This window comes from Chiloscyllium punctatum, chromosome 42 (assembly GCF_047496795.1).
Source record: "Chiloscyllium punctatum isolate Juve2018m chromosome 42, sChiPun1.3, whole genome shotgun sequence".
Lineage (NCBI taxonomy): Eukaryota > Metazoa > Chordata > Chondrichthyes > Orectolobiformes > Hemiscylliidae > Chiloscyllium > Chiloscyllium punctatum.
The window spans coordinates 67009045-67029454 of record NC_092780.1 but is presented as its reverse complement, the minus strand read 5'-3'; positions in this window follow the sequence as shown (position 1 = coordinate 67029454).

Genomic DNA, 20410 nt, shown 5'->3' with positions numbered 1-20410 from the left:
ACAGACAGGGAGCGATCACAGACAGAGAGAGATCGTAGACAGAGAGCGATCACAGACAGAGAGCGATCGCAGACAGAGAGCGATCGCAGACAGAGAGCGATCGCAGACAGAGAGCGATCGCAGACAGAGAGCGATCGCAGACAGAGAGCGATCGCAGACAGGGAGCGATCACAGTCAGAGAGCGATCACAGACAGAGAGCGATCACAGTCAGAGAGCGATCACAGTCAGGGAGCGATCACAGTCAGAGAGCGATCACAGTCAGGGAGCGATCACAGTCAGGGAGCGATCACAGACAGGGAGCGATCACAGACAGGGAGCGATCACAGACAGAGAGCGATCACAGACAGGGAGCGATCACAGACAGGGAGCGATCACAGACAGGGAGCGATCACAGACAGGGAGCGATCGCAGACAGGGAGCGATCGCAGACAGGGAGCGATCGCAGACAGGGAGCGATCACAGACAAAGAGCGATCACAGACAGAGAGCGATCACAGTCCGGGAGCGATCACAGTCAGGGAGCGATCACAGACAGAGAGAGATCGTAGGCAGACAGCGATCGCAGACAGAGATCGATCGCAGACAGAGAGCGATCGCAGACAGAGAGCGATCGCAGACAGAGAGCGATCGCAGACAGGGAGCGATCGCAGACAGGGAGCGATCACAGACAGGGAGCGATCACAGACAGAGAGCGATCACAGACAGAGAGCGATCACAGACTGAGAGAGATCGTAGACAGAGAGAGATCGTAGACAGAGAGCGATCGCAGACAGAGAGAGATCGCAGACCGAGAGAGATCGCAGACCGAGAGAGATCGCAGACAGAGAGCGATCGCAGACAGAGAGCGATCGCAGACAGGGAGCGATCGCGCACAGGGAGCGATCGCAGACAGGGAGCGATCGCAGACAGGGAGCGATCGCAGACAGGGAGCGATCGCAGACAGGGAGCGATCACAGACAGGGAGCGATCACAGAAAGGGAGCGATCGTAGAAAGGGAGCGATCGTAGACAGGGAGCTTTCGTAGACAGGGAGCTATCGTAGACAGGGAGCGATCGTAGACAGGGAGCGATCGTAGACAGGGAGCGATCGCAGACAGGGAGCGATCGCAGACAGGGAGCGATCGCAGACAGAGAGCGATCGCAGACAGAGAGCGATCGCAGACAGGGAGCGATCGCAGACAGGGAGCGATCGCAGACAGGGAGCGATCGCAGACAGGGAGCGATCGCAGACAGGGAGCGATCGCAGACAGGGAGCGATCGCAGTCAGAGAGCGATCGCAGACAGGGAGCGATCGCAGACAGAGAGCGATCACAGTCAGGGAGCGATCGTAGACAGACAGCGATCACAGACAGAGAGCGATCACAGACAGAGAGCGATCACAGACATAGAGCGATCGTAGACGGAGAGCGATCGCAGACAGAGAGCGATCGCAGACAGAGAGCGATCGCAGACAGAGAGCGATCGCAGACAGAGAGCGATCGCAGACAGAGAGCGATCGCAGACGGAGCGATCGCAGACAGAGAGCGATCGCAGACAGAGAGCGATCGCAGACAGAGAGCGATCGCAGACAGAGAGCGATCGCAGACAGAGAGCGATCGCAGACAGAGAGCGATCGCAGACAGAGAGCGATCACAGACAGGGAGCGATCACAGACAGGGAGCGATCACAGACAGAAAGCGATCGCAGACAGAGAGCGATCGCAGACAGAGAGCGATCGCAGACAGAGAGCGATCGCAGACAGGGAGCGATCACAGTCAGAGAGCGATCACAGACAGAGAGCGATCACAGTCAGAGAGCGATCACAGTCAGGGAGCGATCACAGACAGGGAGCGATCACAGACAGAGAGCGATCACAGACAGGGAGCGATCACAGACAGGGAGCGATCGCAGACAGGGAGCGATCGCAGACAGGGAGCGATCGCAGACAGGGAGCGATCGCAGACAGAGAGCGATCACAGTCAGAGAGCGATCACAGACAAAGAGCGATCACAGACAGAGAGCGATCACAGTCCGGGAGCGATCACAGTCAGGGAGCGATCACAGACAGAGAGAGATCGTAGGCAGACAGCGATCGCAGACAGAGATCGATCGCAGACAGAGAGCGATCGCAGACAGAGAGCGATCGCAGACAGGGAGCGATCGCAGACAGGGAGCGATCACAGACAGGGAGCGATCACAGACAGAGAGCGATCACAGACAGAGAGCGATCACAGACTGAGAGAGATCGTAGACAGAGAGAGATCGTAGACAGAGAGCGATCGCAGACAGAGAGAGATCGCAGACCGAGAGAGATCGCAGACCGAGAGAGATCGCAGACAGAGAGCGATCGCAGACAGAGAGCGATCGCAGACAGGGAGCGATCGCGCACAGGGAGCGATCGCGCACAGGGAGCGATCGCAGACAGGGAGCGATCGCAGACAGGGAGCGATCGCAGACAGGGAGCGATCGCAGACAGGGAGCGATCGCAGACAGGGAGCGATCGCAGACAGGGAGCGATCGCAGACAGGGAGCGATCGCAGACAGGGAGCGATCGCAGACAGGGAGCGATCGCAGACAGGGAGGGATCGCAGACAGGGAGCGATCGCAGACAGGGAGCGATCGCAGACAGGGAGCGATCGCAGACAGGGAGCGATCGCAGACAGGGAGCGATCACAGACAGGGAGGGATCACAGACAGGGAGCGATCACAGACAAGGAGCGATCACAGACAAGGAGCGATCACAGACAGGGAGCGATCACAGTCAGGGAGAGATCGTAGACAGAGAGAGATCGTAGGCAGACAGCGATCACAGACAGAGAGAGATCGTAGACAGAGAGCGATCACAGACAGGGAGCGATCGTAGACAGGGAGCGATCACAGACAGGGAGCTTTCGTAGACAGGGAGCGATCGTAGACAGGGAGCGATCGCAGACAGAGAGCGATCGCAGACAGAGAGCGATCGCAGACAGAGAGCGATCGCAGACAGAGAGCGATCGCAGACAGGGAGCGATCGCAGACAGGGAGCGATCGCAGACAGGGAGCGATCGCAGACAGGGAGCGATCGCAGACAGGGAGCGATCGCAGACAGGGAGCGATCGCAGACAGGGAGCGATCGCAGACAGAGAGCGATCGCAGACAGGGAGCGATCGCAGACAGGGAGCGATCGCAGACAGGGAGCGATCGCAGACAGAGAGAGATCGTAGACAGGGAGCGATAACAGACAGGGAGCGATCGCAGACAGGGAGCGATCGCAGTCAGAGAGCGATCGCAGTCAGAGAGCGATCGCAGACAGAGAGCGATCGCAGACAGAGAGCGATCGCAGACAAGAGCGATCACAGACAGAGAGCGATCACAGACAGGGAGCGATCACAGACAGAGAGCGATCACAGACAGGGAGCGATCACAGACAGAGAGAGATCGTAGACAGAGAGCGATCACAGACAGGGAGCGATCACAGACAGGGAGCGATCGTAGACAGAGAGCGATCACAGACAGAGAGCGATCACAGTCAGAGAGCGATCACAGACAGGGAGCGATCACAGACAGGGAGCGATCACAGACAGGGAGCGATCGTAGACAGAGAGCGATCACAGTCAGAGAGCGATCACAGACAGAGAGCGATCACAGACAAAGAGCGATCACAGTCAGAGAGCGATCACAGACAAAGAGCGATCACAGTCCGGGAGCGATCACAGTCCGGGAGCGATCACAGTAAGGGAGCGATCACAGTAAGGGAGCGATCACAGTCAGGGAGCGATCACAGTCAGGGAGCGATCACAGACAGAGAGAGATCGTAGGCAGACAGCGATCACAGAGAGAGAGAGATCGTAGGCAGACAGCGATCACAGAGAGAGAGAGATCGTAGACAGAGAGCGATCACAGACAGGGAGCGATCACAGAAAGGGAGCGATCGTAGACAGGGAGCTTTCGTAGACAGGGAGCTATCGTAGACAGGGAGCTATCGTAGACAGGGAGCTATCGTGGACAGGGAGCGATCGCAGACAGGGAGCGATCGCAGACAGGGAGCGATCGCAGACAGAGAGCGATCGCAGACAGAGGGCGATCGCAGACAGAGAGCGATCGCAGACAGCGATCGCAGACAGAGAGCGATCGCAGACAGGGAGCGATCGCAGACAGGGAGCGATCGCAGACAGGGAGCGATCGCAGACAGGGAGCGATCGCAGATAGGGAGCGATCGCAGACAGGGAGCGATCGCAGACAGGGAGCGATCGCAGACAGGGAGCGATCGCAGACAGGGAGCGATCGCAGACAGAGAGCGATCACAGTCAGGGAGCGATCACAGACAGAGAGAGATCGTAGACAGACAGCGATCACAGACAGAGAGCGATCACAGACAGAGAGCGTTCACAGACATAGAGCGATCGCAGACAGAGAGCGATCGCAGACAGAGAGCGATCGCAGACAGAGAGCGATCGCAGACAGAGAGAGATCGTAGACAGAGAGCGATCGCAGACAGAGAGCGATCGCAGACAGGGAGCGATCGCAGACAGGGAGGGATCGCAGACAGGGAGCGATCGCAGACAGAGAGCGATCGTAGACAGAGAGCGATCACAGACAGAGAGCGATCGCAGACAGGGAGGGATCGCAGACAGAGAGCGATCGCAGACAGAGAGCGATCGCAGACAGAGAGCTATCGCAGACAGAGAGCGATCGTAGACAGGGAGCGATCACAGACAGAGAGCGATCACAGACAGAGAGCGATCACAGACAGGGAGCGATCGTAGACAGGGAGCGATCACAGACAGAGAGCGATCACAATCAGAGAGCGATCACAGTCAGGGAGCGATCACAGACAGGGAGCGATCACAGACAGAGAGAGATCGTAGACAGAGAGCGATCACAGACAGAGAGAGATCGTAGACAGAGAGCGATCACAGACAGAGAGCGATCACAGTCAGAGAGCGATCACAGACAGAGAGCGATCGCAGTCAGGGAGCGATCACAGACAGAGAGAGATCGTAGACAGACAGCGATCACAGACAGAGAGCGATCACAGACAGAGAGCGATCGTAGACGGAGAGCGATCACAGACAGAGAGCGATCACAGACAGAGAGCGATCACAGACAGAGAGAGATCGCAGACAGAGAGAGATCGTAGACAGAGAGAGATCGTAGACAGAGAGATCGTAGCCAGAGAGCAATCGCAGACAGAGAGCGATCGCATACAGAGAGCGATCGCAGACAGGGAGCGATCGCAGACAGGGAGCGATCGCAGACAGGGAGGGATCGCAGACAGAGAGCGATCGCAGACAGAGAGCGATCGCAGACAGAGAGCGATCGCAGACAGGGAGCGATCGCAGACAGGGAGCGATCGCAGACAGGGAGCGATCGCAGACAGGGAGCGATCGCAGACAGAGAGCGATCGCAGACAGGGAGCGATCGCAGACAGGGAGCGATCGCAGACAGGGAGCGATCGCAGACAGAGAGAGATCGTAGACAGGGAGCGATAACAGACAGGGAGCGATCGCAGACAGGGAGCGATCGCAGTCAGAGAGCGATCGCAGTCAGAGAGCGATCGCAGACAGAGAGCGATCGCAGACAGAGAGCGATCGCAGACAAGAGCGATCACAGACAGAGAGCGATCACAGACAGGGAGCGATCACAGACAGAGAGCGATCACAGACAGGGAGCGATCACAGACAGAGAGAGATCGTAGACAGAGAGCGATCACAGACAGGGAGCGATCACAGACAGGGAGCGATCGTAGACAGAGAGCGATCACAGACAGAGAGCGATCACAGTCAGAGAGCGATCACAGACAGGGAGCGATCACAGACAGGGAGCGATCACAGACAGGGAGCGATCGTAGACAGAGAGCGATCACAGTCAGAGAGCGATCACAGACAGAGAGCGATCACAGACAAAGAGCGATCACAGTCAGAGAGCGATCACAGACAAAGAGCGATCACAGACAGAGAGCGATCACAGACAGGGAGCGATCGTAGACAGGGAGCGATCACAGACAGAGAGCGATCACAATCAGAGAGCGATCACAGTCAGGGAGCGATCACAGACAGGGAGCGATCACAGACAGAGAGAGATCGTAGACAGAGAGCGATCACAGACAGAGAGAGATCGTAGACAGAGAGCGATCACAGACAGAGAGCGATCACAGTCAGAGAGCGATCACAGACAGAGAGCGATCGCAGTCAGGGAGCGATCACAGACAGAGAGAGATCGTAGACAGACAGCGATCACAGACAGAGAGCGATCACAGACAGAGAGCGATCGTAGACGGAGAGCGATCACAGACAGAGAGCGATCACAGACAGAGAGCGATCACAGACAGAGAGAGATCGCAGACAGAGAGAGATCGTAGACAGAGAGAGATCGTAGACAGAGAGATCGTAGCCAGAGAGCAATCGCAGACAGAGAGCGATCGCATACAGAGAGCGATCGCAGACAGGGAGCGATCGCAGACAGGGAGCGATCGCAGACAGGGAGGGATCGCAGACAGAGAGCGATCGCAGACAGAGAGCGATCGCAGACAGAGAGCGATCGCAGACAGAGAGCGATCGCAGACAGAGAGCGATCGCAGACAGAGAGCGATCGCAGAGAGAGAGCGATCGCAGACAGTAAGCGATCGCAGACAGAGAGCGATCGTAGACAGGGAGCGATCACAGACAGGGAGCGATCGCAGACAGAGAGCGATCGCAGACAGAGAGCGATCGCAGACAGAGAGCGATCGTAGACAGAGAGCGATCGCAGACAGAGAGATCGTAGCCAGAGAGCGATCGCAGACAGAGAGCGATCGCAGACAGGGAGCGATCGCAGACAGGGAGCGATCGCAGACAGGGAGCGATCGCAGACAGGGAGCGATCGCAGACAGAGAGCGATCGCAGACAGAGAGCGATCGCATACAGAGAGCGATCGCAGACAGGGAGCGATCGCAGACAGGGAGCGATCGCAGACAGGGAGGGATCGCAGACAGAGAGCGATCGCAGACAGAGAGCGATCGCAGACAGAGAGCGATCGCAGACAGGGAGCGATCACAGACAGAGAGAGATCGTAGACAGAGAGCGATCACAGTCAGAGAGCGATCACAGTCAGAGAGCGATCACAGACAGAGAGCGATCACAGACAGAGAGCGATCACAGTCAGGGAGCGATCACAGACAGGGAGCGATCGTAGACAGAGAGCGATCACAGTCAGAGAGCGATCACAGACAAATAGCGATCACAGACAGGGAGCGATCACAGACAGAGAGCGATCGCAGACAGAGAGCGATCGCAGACAGAGAGAGATCGTAGAAAGAGAGCGATCGCAGACAGAGAGCGATCGCAGACAGGGAGCGATCGCAGACAGGGAGGGATCGCAGACAGGGAGCGATCGCAGACAGAGAGCGATCGTAGACAGAGAGCGATCACAGACAGAGAGCGATCGCAGACAGGGAGGGATCGCAGACAGAGAGCGATCGCAGACAGAGAGCGATCGCAGACAGAGAGCTATCGCAGACAGAGAGCGATCGTAGACAGGGAGCGATCACAGACAGAGAGCGATCACAGACAGAGAGCGATCACAGACAGGGAGCGATCGTAGACAGGGAGCGATCACAGACAGAGAGCGATCACAATCAGAGAGCGATCACAGTCAGGGAGCGATCACAGACAGGGAGCGATCACAGACAGAGAGAGATCGTAGACAGAGAGCGATCACAGACAGAGAGAGATCGTAGACAGAGAGCGATCACAGACAGAGAGCGATCACAGTCAGAGAGCGATCACAGACAGAGAGCGATCGCAGTCAGGGAGCGATCACAGACAGAGAGAGATCGTAGACAGACAGCGATCACAGACAGAGAGCGATCACAGACAGAGAGCGATCGTAGACGGAGAGCGATCACAGACAGAGAGCGATCACAGACAGAGAGCGATCACAGACAGAGAGAGATCGCAGACAGAGAGAGATCGTAGACAGAGAGAGATCGTAGACAGAGAGATCGTAGCCAGAGAGCGATCGCAGACAGAGAGCGATCGCATACAGAGAGCGATCGCAGACAGGGAGCGATCGCAGACAGGGAGCGATCGCAGACAGGGAGGGATCGCAGACAGAGAGCGATCGCAGACAGAGAGCGATCGCAGACAGAGAGCGATCGCAGACAGAGAGCGATCGCAGACAGAGAGCGATCGCAGACAGAGAGCGATCGCAGACAGAGAGCGATCGCAGACAGAGAGCGATCGCAGACAGAGAGCGATCGCAGACAGAGAGCGATCGCAGACAGTAAGCGATCGCAGACAGAGAGCGATCGTAGACAGGGAGCGATCACAGACAGGGAGCGATCGCAGACAGAGAGCGATCGCAGACAGAGAGCGATCGCAGACAGAGAGCGATCGTAGACAGAGAGCGATCGCAGACAGAGAGATCGTAGCCAGAGAGCGATCGTAGCCAGAGAGCGATCGCAGACAGAGAGCGATCGCATACAGAGAGCGATCGCAGACAGGGAGCGATCGCAGACAGGGAGCGATCGCAGACAGGGAGCGATCGCAGACAGGGAGCGATCGCAAACAGAGAGCGATCGCAGACAGAGAGCGATCGCATACAGAGAGCGATCGCAGACAGGGAGCGATCGCAGACAGGGAGCGATCGCAGACAGGGAGGGATCGCAGACAGAGAGCGATCGCAGACAGAGAGCGATCGCAGACAGAGAGCGATCGCAGACAGGGAGCGATCACAGACAGAGAGAGATCGTAGACAGAGAGCGATCACAGTCAGAGAGCGATCACAGTCAGAGAGCGATCACAGACAGAGAGCGATCACAGACAGAGAGCGATCACAGTCAGGGAGCGATCACAGACAGGGAGCGATCACAGACAGGGAGCGATCGTAGACAGAGAGCGATCACAGTCAGAGAGCGATCACAGACAAATAGCGATCACAGACAGGGAGCGATCACAGACAGGGAGCGATCACAGTCAGGGAGCGATCACAGACAGAGAGAGATCGTAGGCAGACAGCGATCACAGACAGAGAGAGATCGTAGACAGAGAGAGATCGTAGACAGAGAGCGATCACAGACAGGGAGCGATCGTAGACAGGGAGCTTTCGTAGACAGGGAGCTATCGTAGACAGGGAGCGATCGTAGACAGGGAGCGATCGTAGACAGGGAGCGATCGCAGACAGAGAGCGATCGCAGACAGAGAGCGATCGCAGACAGAGAGCGATCACAGACAGGGAGCGATCACAGACAGGGAGCGATCACAGACAGAAAGCGATCGCAGACAGAGAGCGATCGCAGACAGAGAGCGATCGCAGACAGAGAGCGATCGCAGACAAGAGCGATCACAGACAGAGAGCGATCACAGACAGGGAGAGATCGTAGACAGACAGCGATCACAGACAGAGAGCGATCACAGACAGAGAGCGATCACAGACAGAGAGCGATCACAGACAGAGAGCGATCACAGACAGGGAGCGATCACAGACAGAGAGAGATCGTAGACAGAGAGCGATCACAGACAGAGAGCGATCACAGACAGAGAGCGATCACAGACAGAGAGCGATCACAGACAGAGAGCGATCACAGACAGGGAGCGATCACAGACAGAGAGAGATCGTAGACAGAGAGCGATCACAGACAGAGAGCGATCGCAGACAGAGAGCGATCGCAGACAGAGAGCGATCGCAGACAGAGAGCGATCGCAGACAGAGAGCGATCGCAGACAGGGAGCGATCACAGTCAGAGAGCGATCACAGACAGAGAGCGATCACAGTCAGAGAGCGATCACAGTCAGGGAGCGATCACAGTCAGAGAGCGATCACAGTCAGGGAGCGATCACAGTCAGGGAGCGATCACAGACAGGGAGCGATCACAGACAGGGAGCGATCACAGACAGAGAGCGATCACAGACAGGGAGCGATCACAGACAGGGAGCGATCACAGACAGGGAGCGATCGCAGACAGGGAGCGATCGCAGACAGGGAGCGATCGCAGACAGGGAGCGATCACAGACAAAGAGCGATCACAGACAGAGAGCGATCACAGTCCGGGAGCGATCACAGTCAGGGAGCGATCACAGACAGAGAGAGATCGTAGGCAGACAGCAATCGCAGACAGAGATCGATCGCAGACAGAGAGCGATCGCAGACAGAGAGCGATCGCAGACAGAGAGCGATCGCAGACAGGGAGCGATCGCAGACAGGGAGCGATCACAGACAGGGAGCGATCACAGACAGAGAGCGATCACAGACAGAGAGCGATCACAGACTGAGAGAGATCGTAGACAGAGAGAGATCGTAGACAGAGAGCGATCGCAGACAGAGAGAGATCGCAGACCGAGAGAGATCGCAGACCGAGAGAGATCGCAGACAGAGAGCGATCGCAGACAGAGAGCGATCGCAGACAGGGAGCGATCGCGCACAGGGAGCGATCGCAGACAGGGAGCGATCGCAGACAGGGAGCGATCGCAGACAGGGAGCGATCGCAGACAGGGAGCGATCACAGACAGGGAGCTATCACAGAAAGGGAGCGATCGTAGAAAGGGAGCGATCGTAGACAGGGAGCTTTCGTAGACAGGGAGCTATCGTAGACAGGGAGCGATCGTAGACAGGGAGCGATCGTAGACAGGGAGCGATCGCAGACAGGGAGCGATCGCAGACAGGGAGCGATCGCAGACAGAGAGCGATCGCAGACAGAGAGCGATCGCAGACAGGGAGCGATCGCAGACAGGGAGCGATCGCAGACAGGGAGCGATCGCAGACAGGGAGCGATCGCAGACAGGGAGCGATCGCAGACAGGGAGCGATCGCAGTCAGAGAGCGATCGCAGACAGGGAGCGATCGCAGACAGAGAGCGATCACAGTCAGGGAGCGATCGTAGACAGACAGCGATCACAGACAGAGAGCGATCACAGACAGAGAGCGATCACAGACATAGAGCGATCGTAGACGGAGAGCGATCGCAGACAGAGAGCGATCGCAGACAGAGAGCGATCGCAGACAGAGAGCGATCGCAGACAGAGAGCGATCGCAGACAGAGAGCGATCGCAGACGGAGCGATCGCAGACAGAGAGCGATCGCAGACAGAGAGCGATCGCAGACAGAGAGCGATCGCAGACAGAGAGCGATCGCAGACAGAGAGCGATCGCAGACAGAGAGCGATCGCAGACAGAGAGCGATCACAGACAGGGAGCGATCACAGACAGGGAGCGATCACAGACAGAAAGCGATCGCAGACAGAGAGCGATCGCAGACAGAGAGCGATCGCAGACAGAGAGCGATCGCAGACAGGGAGCGATCACAGTCAGAGAGCGATCACAGACAGAGAGCGATCACAGTCAGAGAGCGATCACAGTCAGGGAGCGATCACAGACAGGGAGCGATCACAGACAGAGAGCGATCACAGACAGGGAGCGATCACAGACAGGGAGCGATCGCAGACAGGGAGCGATCGCAGACAGGGAGCGATCGCAGACAGGGAGCGATCGCAGACAGAGAGCGATCACAGTCAGAGAGCGATCACAGACAAAGAGCGATCACAGACAGAGAGCGATCACAGTCCGGGAGCGATCACAGTCAGGGAGCGATCACAGACAGAGAGAGATCGTAGGCAGACAGCGATCGCAGACAGAGATCGATCGCAGACAGAGAGCGATCGCAGACAGAGAGCGATCGCAGACAGGGAGCGATCGCAGACAGGGAGCGATCACAGACAGGGAGCGATCACAGACAGAGAGCGATCACAGACAGAGAGCGATCACAGACTGAGAGAGATCGTAGACAGAGAGAGATCGTAGACAGAGAGCGATCGCAGACAGAGAGAGATCGCAGACCGAGAGAGATCGCAGACCGAGAGAGATCGCAGACAGAGAGCGATCGCAGACAGAGAGCGATCGCAGACAGGGAGCGATCGCGCACAGGGAGCGATCGCGCACAGGGAGCGATCGCAGACAGGGAGCGATCGCAGACAGGGAGCGATCGCAGACAGGGAGCGATCGCAGACAGGGAGCGATCGCAGACAGGGAGCGATCGCAGACAGGGAGCGATCGCAGACAGGGAGCGATCGCAGACAGGGAGCGATCGCAGACAGGGAGCGATCGCAGACAGGGAGGGATCGCAGACAGGGAGCGATCGCAGACAGGGAGCGATCGCAGACAGGGAGCGATCGCAGACAGGGAGCGATCGCAGACAGGGAGCGATCACAGACAGGGAGGGATCACAGACAGGGAGCGATCACAGACAAGGAGCGATCACAGACAAGGAGCGATCACAGACAGGGAGCGATCACAGTCAGGGAGAGATCGTAGACAGAGAGAGATCGTAGGCAGACAGCGATCACAGACAGAGAGAGATCGTAGACAGAGAGCGATCACAGACAGGGAGCGATCGTAGACAGGGAGCGATCACAGACAGGGAGCTTTCGTAGACAGGGAGCGATCGTAGACAGGGAGCGATCGCAGACAGAGAGCGATCGCAGACAGAGAGCGATCGCAGACAGAGAGCGATCGCAGACAGAGAGCGATCGCAGACAGGGAGCGATCGCAGACAGGGAGCGATCGCAGACAGGGAGCGATCGCAGACAGGGAGCGATCGCAGACAGGGAGCGATCGCAGACAGGGAGCGATCGCAGACAGGGAGCGATCGCAGACAGAGAGCGATCGCAGACAGGGAGCGATCGCAGACAGGGAGCGATCGCAGACAGGGAGCGATCGCAGACAGAGAGAGATCGTAGACAGGGAGCGATAACAGACAGGGAGCGATCGCAGACAGGGAGCGATCGCAGTCAGAGAGCGATCGCAGTCAGAGAGCGATCGCAGACAGAGAGCGATCGCAGACAGAGAGCGATCGCAGACAAGAGCGATCACAGACAGAGAGCGATCACAGACAGGGAGCGATCACAGACAGAGAGCGATCACAGACAGGGAGCGATCACAGACAGAGAGAGATCGTAGACAGAGAGCGATCACAGACAGGGAGCGATCACAGACAGGGAGCGATCGTAGACAGAGAGCGATCACAGACAGAGAGCGATCACAGTCAGAGAGCGATCACAGACAGGGAGCGATCACAGACAGGGAGCGATCACAGACAGGGAGCGATCGTAGACAGAGAGCGATCACAGTCAGAGAGCGATCACAGACAGAGAGCGATCACAGACAAAGAGCGATCACAGTCAGAGAGCGATCACAGACAAAGAGCGATCACAGTCCGGGAGCGATCACAGTCCGGGAGCGATCACAGTAAGGGAGCGATCACAGTAAGGGAGCGATCACAGTCAGGGAGCGATCACAGTCAGGGAGCGATCACAGTCAGGGAGCGATCACAGACAGAGAGAGATCGTAGGCAGACAGCGATCACAGAGAGAGAGAGATCGTAGGCAGACAGCGATCACAGAGAGAGAGAGATCGTAGACAGAGAGCGATCACAGACAGGGAGCGATCACAGAAAGGGAGCGATCGTAGACAGGGAGCTTTCGTAGACAGGGAGCTATCGTAGACAGGGAGCTATCGTAGACAGGGAGCTATCGTGGACAGGGAGCGATCGCAGACAGGGAGCGATCGCAGACAGGGAGCGATCGCAGACAGAGAGCGATCGCAGACAGAGGGCGATCGCAGACAGAGAGCGATCGCAGACAGCGATCGCAGACAGAGAGCGATCGCAGACAGGGAGCGATCGCAGACAGGGAGCGATCGCAGACAGGGAGCGATCGCAGACAGGGAGCGATCGCAGATAGGGAGCGATCGCAGACAGGGAGCGATCGCAGACAGGGAGCGATCGCAGACAGGGAGCGATCGCAGACAGGGAGCGATCGCAGACAGAGAGCGATCACAGTCAGGGAGCGATCACAGACAGAGAGAGATCGTAGACAGACAGCGATCACAGACAGAGAGCGATCACAGACAGAGAGCGTTCACAGACATAGAGCGATCGCAGACAGAGAGCGATCGCAGACAGAGAGCGATCGCAGACAGAGAGCGATCGCAGACAGAGAGAGATCGTAGACAGAGAGCGATCGCAGACAGAGAGCGATCGCAGACAGGGAGCGATCGCAGACAGGGAGGGATCGCAGACAGGGAGCGATCGCAGACAGAGAGCGATCGTAGACAGAGAGCGATCACAGACAGAGAGCGATCGCAGACAGGGAGGGATCGCAGACAGAGAGCGATCGCAGACAGAGAGCGATCGCAGACAGAGAGCTATCGCAGACAGAGAGCGATCGTAGACAGGGAGCGATCACAGACAGAGAGCGATCACAGACAGAGAGCGATCACAGACAGGGAGCGATCGTAGACAGGGAGCGATCACAGACAGAGAGCGATCACAATCAGAGAGCGATCACAGTCAGGGAGCGATCACAGACAGGGAGCGATCACAGACAGAGAGAGATCGTAGACAGAGAGCGATCACAGACAGAGAGAGATCGTAGACAGAGAGCGATCACAGACAGAGAGCGATCACAGTCAGAGAGCGATCACAGACAGAGAGCGATCGCAGTCAGGGAGCGATCACAGACAGAGAGAGATCGTAGACAGACAGCGATCACAGACAGAGAGCGATCACAGACAGAGAGCGATCGTAGACGGAGAGCGATCACAGACAGAGAGCGATCACAGACAGAGAGCGATCACAGACAGAGAGAGATCGCAGACAGAGAGAGATCGTAGACAGAGAGAGATCGTAGACAGAGAGATCGTAGCCAGAGAGCAATCGCAGACAGAGAGCGATCGCATACAGAGAGCGATCGCAGACAGGGAGCGATCGCAGACAGGGAGCGATCGCAGACAGGGAGGGATCGCAGACAGAGAGCGATCGCAGACAGAGAGCGATCGCAGACAGAGAGCGATCGCAGACAGAGAGCGATCGCAGACAGAGAGCGATCGCAGACAGAGAGCGATCGCAGAGAGAGAGCGATCGCAGACAGTAAGCGATCGCAGACAGAGAGCGATCGTAGACAGGGAGCGATCACAGACAGGGAGCGATCGCAGACAGAGAGCGATCGCAGACAGAGAGCGATCGCAGACAGAGAGCGATCGTAGACAGAGAGCGATCGCAGACAGAGAGATCGTAGCCAGAGAGCGATCGCAGACAGAGAGCGATCGCAGACAGGGAGCGATCGCAGACAGGGAGCGATCGCAGACAGGGAGCGATCGCAGACAGGGAGCGATCGCAGACAGAGAGCGATCGCAGACAGAGAGCGATCGCATACAGAGAGCGATCGCAGACAGGGAGCGATCGCAGACAGGGAGCGATCGCAGACAGGGAGGGATCGCAGACAGAGAGCGATCGCAGACAGAGAGCGATCGCAGACAGAGAGCGATCGCAGACAGGGAGCGATCACAGACAGAGAGAGATCGTAGACAGAGAGCGATCACAGTCAGAGAGCGATCACAGTCAGAGAGCGATCACAGACAGAGAGCGATCACAGACAGAGAGCGATCACAGTCAGGGAGCGATCACAGACAGGGAGCGATCGTAGACAGAGAGCGATCACAGTCAGAGAGCGATCACAGACAAATAGCGATCACAGACAGGGAGCGATCACAGACAGGGAGCGATCACAGTCAGGGAGCGATCACAGACAGAGAGAGATCGTAGGCAGACAGCGATCACAGACAGAGAGAGATCGTAGACAGAGAGAGATCGTAGACAGAGAGCGATCACAGACAGGGAGCGATCGTAGACAGGGAGCTTTCGTAGACAGGGAGCTATCGTAGACAGGGAGCGATCGTAGACAGGGAGCGATCGTAGACAGGGAGCGATCGCAGACAGAGAGCGATCGCAGACAGAGAGCGATCGCAGACAGGGAGCGATCGCAGACAGGGAGCGATCGCAGACAGGGAGCGATCGCAGACAGGGAGCGATCGCAGACAGGGAGCGATCGCAGACAGGGAGCGATCGCAGACAGGGAGCGATCGCAGATAGGGAGCGATCGCAGACAGGGAGCGATCGCAGACAGGGAGCGATCGCAGACAGGGAGCGATCGCAGATAGGGAGCGATCGCAGACAGGGAGCGATCGCAGACAGGGAGCGATCGCAGACAGGGAGCGATCGCAGACAGGGAGCGATCGCAGACAGAGAGCGATCACAGTCAGGGAGCGATCACAGACAGAGAGAGATCGTAGACAGACAGCGATCACAGACAGAGAGCGATCACAGACAGAGAGCGTTCACAGACATAGAGCGATCGCAGACAGAGAGCGATCGCAGACAGAGAGCGATCGCAGACAGAGAGCGATCGCAGACAGAGAGAGATCGTAGACAGAGAGCGATCGCAGACAGAGAGCGATCGCAGACAGGGAGCGATCGCAGACAGGGAGGGATCGCAGACAGGGAGCGATCGCAGACAGAGAGCGATCGTAGACAGAGAGCGATCACAGACAGAGAGCGATCGCAGACAGGGAGGGATCGCAGACAGAGAGCGATCGCAGACAGAGAGCGATCGCAGACAGAGAGCTATCGCAGACAGAGAGCGATCGTAGACAGGGAGCGATCACAGACAGAGAGCGATCACAGACAGAGAGCGATCACAGACAGGGAGCGATCGTAGACAGGGAGCGATCACAGACAGAGAGCGATCACAATCAGAGAGCGATCACAGTCAGGGAGCGATCACAGACAGGGAGCGATCACAGACAGAGAGAGATCGTAGACAGAGAGCGATCACAGACAGAGAGAGATCGTAGACAGAGAGCGATCACAGACAGAGAGCGATCACAGTCAGAGAGCGATCACAGACAGAGAGCGATCGCAGTCAGGGAGCGATCACAGACAGAGAGAGATCGTAGACAGACAGCGATCACAGACAGAGAGCGATCACAGACAGAGAGCGATCGTAGACGGAGAGCGATCACAGACAGAGAGCGATCACAGACAGAGAGCGATCACAGACAGAGAGAGATCGCAGACAGAGAGAGATCGTAGACAGAGAGAGATCGTAGACAGAGAGATCGTAGCCAGAGAGCGATCGCAGACAGAGAGCGATCGCATACAGAGAGCGATCGCAGACAGGGAGCGATCGCAGACAGGGAGCGATCGCAGACAGGGAGGGATCGCAGACAGAGAGCGATCGCAGACAGAGAGCGATCGCAGACAGAGAGCGATCGCAGACAGAGAGCGATCGCAGACAGAGAGCGATCGCAGACAGAGAGCGATCGCAGACAGAGAGCGATCGCAGACAGAGAGCGATCGCAGACAGAGAGCGATCGCAGACAGAGAGCGATCGCAGACAGTAAGCGATCGCAGACAGAGAGCGATCGTAGACAGGGAGCGATCACAGACAGGGAGCGATCGCAGACAGAGAGCGATCGCAGACAGAGAGCGATCGCAGACAGAGAGCGATCGTAGACAGAGAGCGATCGCAGACAGAGAGATCGTAGCCAGAGAGCGATCGTAGCCAGAGAGCGATCGCAGACAGAGAGCGATCGCATACAGAGAGCGATCGCAGACAGGGAGCGATCGCAGACAGGGAGCGATCGCAGACAGGGAGCGATCGCAGACAGGGAGCGATCGCAGACAGAGAGCGATCGCAGACAGAGAGCGATCGCATACAGAGAGCGATCGCAGACAGGGAGCGATCGCAGACAGGGAGCGATCGCAGACAGGGAGGGATCGCAGACAGAGAGCGATCGCAGACAGAGAGCGATCGCAGACAGAGAGCGATCGCAGACAGGGAGCGATCACAGACAGAGAGAGATCGTAGACAGAGAGCGATCACAGTCAGAGAGCGATCACAGTCAGAGAGCGATCACAGACAGAGAGCGATCACAGACAGAGAGCGATCACAGTCAGGGAGCGATCACAGACAGGGAGCGATCACAGACAGGGAGCGATCGTAGACAGAGAGCGATCACAGTCAGAGAGCGATCACAGACAAATAGCGATCACAGACAGGGAGCGATCACAGACAGGGAGCGATCACAGTCAGGGAGCGATCACAGACAGAGAGAGATCGTAGGCAGACAGCGATCACAGACAGAGAGAGATCGTAGACAGAGAGAGATCGTAGACAGAGAGCGATCACAGACAGGGAGCGATCGTAGACAGGGAGCTTTCGTAGACAGGGAGCTATCGTAGACAGGGAGCGATCGTAGACAGGGAGCGATCGTAGACAGGGAGCGATCGCAGACAGAGAGCGATCGCAGACAGAGAGCGATCGCAGACAGGGAGCGATCGCAGACAGGGAGCGATCGCAGACAGGGAGCGATCGCAGACAGGGAGCGATCGCAGACAGGGAGCGATCGCAGACAGGGAGCGATCACAGACAGAGAGCGATCGTAGACAGGGAGCGATCGCAGTCAGAGAGCGATCGCAGTCAGAGAGCGATCGCAGTCAGAGAGCGATCGCAGACAGAGAGCGATCGCAGACAGAGAGCGATCGCAGACAGAGAGCGATCGCAGACAAGAGCGATCGCAGACAAGAGCGATCGCAGACAAGAGCGATCACAGACAGAGAGCGATCACAGACAGAGAGCGATCACAGACAGAGAGCGATCACAGACAGGGAGCGATCACAGACAGAGAGAGATCGTAGACAGAGAGCGATCACAGACAGAGAGCGATCACAGACAGAGAGCGATCACAGACAGAGAGCGATCACAGACAGGGAGCGATCGTAGACAGAGAGCGATCACAGTCAGAGAGCGATCACAGACAAAGAGCGATCACAGACAGAGAGCGATCACAGACAAAGAGCGATCACAGTCAGGGAGCGATCACAGTCAGGGAGCGATCACAGTCAGGGAGCGATCACAGACAGAGAGAGATCGTAGGCAGACAGCGATCGCAGACAGAGAGCGATCGCAGACAGAGATCGATCACAGACAGGGAGCGATCACAGAAAGGGAGCGATCGTAGAAAGGGAGCGATCGTAGACAGGGAGCTTTCGTAGACAGGGAGCTATCGTAGACAGGGAGCTATCGTAGACAGGGAGCAATCGTAGACAGGGAGCGATCGCAGACAGGGAGCGATCGCAGACAGGGAGCGATCGCAGACAGAGAGCGATCGCAGACAGAGAGCGATCGCAGACAGAGAGCGATCGCAGACAGGGAGCGATCGCAGACAGACAGCGATCGCAGACAGGGAGCGATCTCAGACAGGGAGCGATCGCAGACAGGGAGCGATCGCAGACAGGGAGCGATCGCAGTCAGAGAGCGATCGCAGACAGGGAGCGATCGCAGACAGAGAGCGATCACAGTCAGGGAGCGATCGTAGACAGACAGCGATCACAGACAGAGAGCGATCACAGACAGAGAGCGATCACAGACAGAGAGCGTTCACAGACATAGAGCGATCGTAGACGGAGAGCGATCGCAGACAGAGAGCGATCGCAGACAGAGAGCGATCGCAGACAGAGAGCGATCGCAGACAGAGAGCGATCGCAGACAGAGAGCGATCGCAGACAGAGAGCGATCGCAGACAGAGAGCGATCGCAGACAGAGAGCGATCGCAGACAGGGAGCGATCACAGACAGGGAGCGATCACAGACAGGGAGCGATCACAGACAGGGAGCGATCACAGACAGAAAGCGATCGCAGACAGAGAGCGATCGCAGACAGAGAGCGATCGCAGACAGGGAGCGATCACAGTCAGAGAGCGATCACAGACAGAGAGCGATCACAGTCAGAGAGCGATCACAGTCAGAGAGCGATCACAGACAGAGAGCGACCACAGTCAGAGAGCGATCACAGTCAGGGAGCGATCACAGACAGGGAGCGATCACAGACAGAGAGCGATCACAGACAGGGAGCGATCACAGACAGGGAGCGATCACAGACAGGGAGCGATCGCAGACAGGGAGCGATCGCAGACAGGGAGCGATCGCAGACAGGGAGCGATCGCAGACAGGGAGCGATCGCAGACAGAGAGCGATCACAGTCAGAGAGCGATCACAGACAAAGAGCGATCACAGACAGAGAGCGATCACAGACAGAGAGCGATCACAGTCCGGGAGCGATCACAGTCAGGGAGCGATCACAGACAGAGAGAGATCGTAGGCAGACAGCGATCGCAGACAGAGATCGATCGCAGACAGAGAGCGATCGCAGACAGAGAGCGATCGCAGACAGGGAGCGATCGCAGACAGGGAGCGATCACAGACAGGGAGCGATCACAGACAGAGAGCGATCACAGACAGAGAGCGATCACAGACTGAGAGAGATCGTAGACAGAGAGAGATCGTAGACAGAGAGCGATCGCAGACAGAGAGAGATCGCAGACCGAGAGAGATCGCAGACCGAGAGAGATCGCAGACCGAGAGAGATCGCAGACAGAGAGCGATCGCAGACAGAGAGCGATCGCAGACAGGGAGCGATCGCGCACAGGGAGCGATCGAAGACAGGGAGCGATCGCAGACAGGGAGCGATCGCAGACAGGGAGCGATCGCAGACAGGGAGCGATCGCAGACAGGGAGCGATCGCAGACAGGGAGCGATCGCAGACAGGGAGCGATCGCAGACAGGGAGCGATCACAGACAGGGAGG